This window comes from Dipodomys ordii, unplaced genomic scaffold (assembly GCF_000151885.1).
Source record: "Dipodomys ordii isolate 6190 unplaced genomic scaffold, Dord_2.0 Scaffold28, whole genome shotgun sequence".
Lineage (NCBI taxonomy): Eukaryota > Metazoa > Chordata > Mammalia > Rodentia > Heteromyidae > Dipodomys > Dipodomys ordii.
Genome location: NW_012267244.1, coordinates 7,462,180 through 7,466,996, shown reverse-complemented (window position 1 = coordinate 7,466,996; position 4,817 = coordinate 7,462,180). Strand labels below are relative to the sequence as shown.

Sequence of the window (4,817 nt, the reverse complement as noted above, 5' to 3'; positions counted from 1 at the left end):
TCTAAGGACTATCAAAATAAAGAAGTTCCATATGCTAAATGAAGAAACTGATAAACCAAGAAGTAGTGAAGTGATTAATCCAGGTCAGTAGTAGAATAATGGATTGGTTTTCTACTGCTGCTGTAAGAAATTGCCACAAGCTTAAAACAACACAATGTGATTATCTCAGAGTGCTGGAGGTCAGAAGTCTAATTAAGTTGGCAGGGCAGAATTATTTTCTGGAAGTTCAAGTAAAGAAACCATTTCCATTCCAATGTTCCTAGCTTCTAGGGGTAACTGGCATTCCTTCGCTCATGGACCCACTGTCTGTCTCCAAAGCCAGTTGCACAATGTTATCAAGTTTATTTCCTCTCTGACTGCTGCTTCTGTACTCACATCTCTTTTGTGCCTCTGCCCTTTTATGAAGTCATAGGCCACCTCAAAAATCCAGGGTAATCTTTCCAATTCAAGGGTTTTTATTTTGCTTTTCATTTTTGCTTTTGTTTTGTTTTCATAGATTTTTGATATGTAAGACAGAATAATCACAAATTTCTTTGAATTAAGAAATGGAAATTTTTGTAAAAGAAAGCATATTTTCTGCCTAATCTAAATAATAATGAACATGTCTAAAACAGACCATGAACTAAGAAAATAGCAAACTTGTGTTAATGTTACTTAAAATATACTTAGTAATTACTTACATAGAAACCAAGTATTATGATGACAAACATGGGAAAGTAATAGATGAAAGATACCCTTTAATTAATTTTCAAAGTCACATTTTTTTTCTTTTTACTGGTCGTGGGGCCTGAACTGTGGGCCTGGGTGTTGTCCCTCAGCTCTTCAGCTCAAGGCTAGCCCTCTACCACTTGAGCCACAGCACCACTTCTGGCTTTTTCTGCTTATGTGGTCCTCATGCATGCAAGGCAAGACTCTACCACTGAGCCACCTTCCCAGTCCTCAAAGACACTTTTTTAATCATAATTTACAAGTAGAGAGGACATCATAAATATTTTAAGAAAAATTAAAAATAAATATCAAAACTGCACTGGCATTTATGAGATAAAGAAGTCATATACCTGATACTCAAATAAATGATTCTACAAATCAAAAGGAATGGGAAAACCACCCTAAACAAAAACACAGGCAATGATAAACAATTCTTGTAAGATGTGTAGATGGGCAATGCATATATAATAGGAATCTTCTTTTAACTCTCAGATGAACAAGTGTTATACACTGCCAGCTTATATCGTCAATGCTCAAATGTTCAAAAATTAATCTCCAAGGTGATCGTACTTAGAAGTCAGGAGTTCAGGAGGGCATTAGAATTGAATTTTATCTTGATTAAATACTGAACCCCACCACGTTGACTTTTAAAAATATTTATACAGATAAAGTTCAAAAGCACAATTAGAAATTTGGAAATAAATGTCTCTAAGAGTTGAATAAATCACTGTAGCTTCATAAAATTAGGACCAAGCAAGAACTAATTTAAGTGTGTGTGGAAAATATTTTACACATATGCTGATATAGAAAGATTTCTGATGTATCCTTTAATGTCACTGGTCACATGCATAAATGTACATATATACATATGCACATAAAATACATGCAATCATAATACAATGGATATTTATCAATTATACCTTATATTAGCTAGAAAATAAATATATTCTCATGCATGTTCCTCTTAGAGCAAATTTCTAAATACACTATTCATGGAAACTTTCCTAACATTAAAGATGACTTAAAACTACATATTGAAAAAAAGTATATGATAAACCAGGAATTAGCCCAAAGCAGTCAAAACCAAAGACACTTCTAGTAAACATGTTGAATTTAAATGTAAGGAAAGGATTGTAGGCAGAATAATCATGAAATTTATGGTGGAAAAATATTATGTAGTCTTCAGGCTTCAGGATACAATCTCCCCATGGCAGAAGCTGTAAAACAACACATATGAGATTCTCAAAGAAAGAAAATGTAACGTAAGAATTTTATGTAATGTTAAACTATACTTAAGCACAGAGGATACAAATGAACTATTTTGAGCAGACAGGAACCCAGAAAATATTATTATTCAGTCTTTGTTATGAGAGAGTAAAATTAAGCTAACCAAAGTCCAAGAATTACAACAAAGCAATGGTGATAATCACAAAACATATTTAAATGCAATTCAAAACCAAAAACAAATGTGAGCTGAATGTAATGGAATAAAATATAAATTTTATAGATGCTGACAGTTTAGAAATGACATAACTAAGAAAAGTTAGGAGAGAAGAGAAAAAGAAGGAAAGTTAAGCATATTTTCCCTCGACTTTCAAGGCTGAATGAAAAAGAAAAACATTTGAAGCAAATGAACCAATTAATTGACATGCTAAGTCTATTTAACAGAAAAGTTAAACATGAAGAAAGATAGCATTATTAATTAAATTGGGTGGTTAGTGACACAACACCAGAGACATAATCCATGAAATAATTAATAAGCTGGACTTTATTAAAATGAAAAACTGCTGCTCTGTGCAAGACATAGTCAAGAGAATGAAAAAAGAAGCTGAAAACTGGAAGAGAATTATTTAAAACACATGTTGTAAGGACTGATATCCAAAATATATAAAGGACTAGTGTGTGTGAATGTGTGTGTGTGTGTGTGTGTGTGCGCGCGCGCGGGGGGGGGGGGTGCCAGTTCTGGGGCCTGAATTTAGAACTTGGGTGCGATATCTTAGCTTTATCACTCAGAGCTGGTGATCTACCACTTGAGCCACACCTTCACTTCCAGCTTTTTTTTTTTCATGTGAAAAAGAATTTATTAGGCACAAATGGTTCTCAGACTTCTTCCAAGGTGTATAGAACTTCAGGGGAAAGTGGAAGCCTGTGTTTTCCCTTCCTGCTCCCTTCATGGCTGCATGTGAATAGCCCCATCCAGTCGGATGACCTCTCCATTGAGGAATGGGTTCTCGATTTATAGTCTGTACCAGATGAGCATACTCAGCAGGGTCCCCACGTCGGCTGGGAAAGGGTACTTGGCTGCCCAAGAAGTTGCACACCTTCTCTGGCAGCGTGGCCAGCAGCGGGGTGCCAAACAAACCTGGAGCAATGGCCATAACCCGATGCCAACAGGAGCCAGATCCCAAGCAGTGTCATGCTCACTATGCCCCCCTTGGATGCAGAATATGTAGCTTGTCCAACCTGACCCTCAAACGCAGCCACACTGGCAGTGTTGATGATAACCCCACATTCGCCGCCTTGGTCTGCTTCTGGCCCATCTCACTAGCAGCCAAGCGGATCCCATTGAAGGTGCCTGCAAGATTCACATTGAGAACTTGCTGGAACTCCTCCAAAGTATGGGCCACGTTCTTCTTTGCATTGTATGTCTTAATGGCTACTGCAATACCTGCACAGTTGACCGCCACATCTACATGGCCAGACTTTTCTTTGGCTAGATTCAGGGCTGCTTGAACGTCCTTCTCAGAGATTACATCGGCTGGGGAGAACACACAGCCCTTTCCTAACTTCTTGGCCTGGGCCTCACCATCCAAGTCGGACAAGTCCAGAAGCACAGCAGTAGCTCCCTGTTTCACCAATCGCTCGGCCGTGGCCAGGCCAAGGCCAGAGGCAACCAAGCCCTTCACGCTCTGGCACGCTGCAGGCATCTTGCGCGGCCTCACTGCTTCACTTCCAGCTTTTTGCTGGTCAATTGGAGATAACAGTCTTACAAGATTTCTGTCTGGGCTGGCTTCAAACCTTGATCATCACATCTCAGGCTCCTGAGTAGCCATGAGCCATAAGCTACCAGAGCCTGAGTCAAAGCACTCTTTAAAAATCTATATTAAGAAAGGGATACAATTGTAATGAAAGAAAGGAAAAGAGAAAGAGAAAGTGAACAACCCAATTTTAATGTGGGGAAAATACTTGAACAGATCTTCCAGTAATATCACAGTCTTAGTGAATTATAAAGAGTAGATGTGTATTCTGTTCACAATCTTCATATTCAGGCAGTCCAAGGGTATGGTGCGGGCATCTTTTGAGGAGCTCTATGCTATGTCCTAATATGGAGGAGGGGAAAGTTAGCATTCAGGAGATAGACAGAAACTCAGCCCACTCATCACTTTATCCCGACCACTCACTTGTAACAGTAACAATTCCTTATGATGTTCTTGCCTAGGTACAAAGCCATCATTTATAGACACTTCTTCCATTTTGCTAACCAGAACATACCAGTGGCATGGTGCTTTTTGGTACCAACAGGAAACAATTATTGACAAAAATACAACTGCAAGCATTAAAATCATGTGTTCAGCTGTAATCATTGAACACACCCAGATACATTTGGATTAATGTTTTTAGCTTGCCAAATTCAAAATATCAAGTTTTCAGATCATGTTTTAGTGATCACCCTGATCTCTGCTTGAGAAACCTTTTGGAATTTTTTTTTAATTGTGAAAATACCGTACAGAGGGGTTACAATTACATGGGCAAGGTAATGAGCACATGCCTTATCAAGCATTGTTGCCTCCTCCTTTGTTTCCCCTTACCATCTCTTCCCATCTCGCCCTCCCCCCAAAAGTTGTAAAGTTTGTTTTTCGACATTATGACTTGTATATCTCATTGTTGCAATGGGTCCACCTGTATCACTATTTAAATGATTTGTTTTTTTCCCTTCCCCTCCACAAATTATACCAACATCAGATACAATGAAACCAGGGGTTATACTGTGGGGGAAGGACATACAAAGTAACAAAGAAATATCTTATAAATATGTTAGAAACAATAGCAAGAAAGAAAAAACCATTTAAGTCCTTATCTTGGGGTTCATTTCACCTAACATCAACTCA

General features: G+C 38.2%; 1 pseudogene; it reads right to left on the bottom strand.

Moving 5' to 3' along the window:
• Positions 1 to 2,834: 2,834 nt before the first annotated feature.
• On the bottom strand, positions 2,835 to 3,635 carry LOC105985354 (annotated as a pseudogene).
• Between the last annotated feature and the right edge of the window lie 1,182 nt (positions 3,636 to 4,817).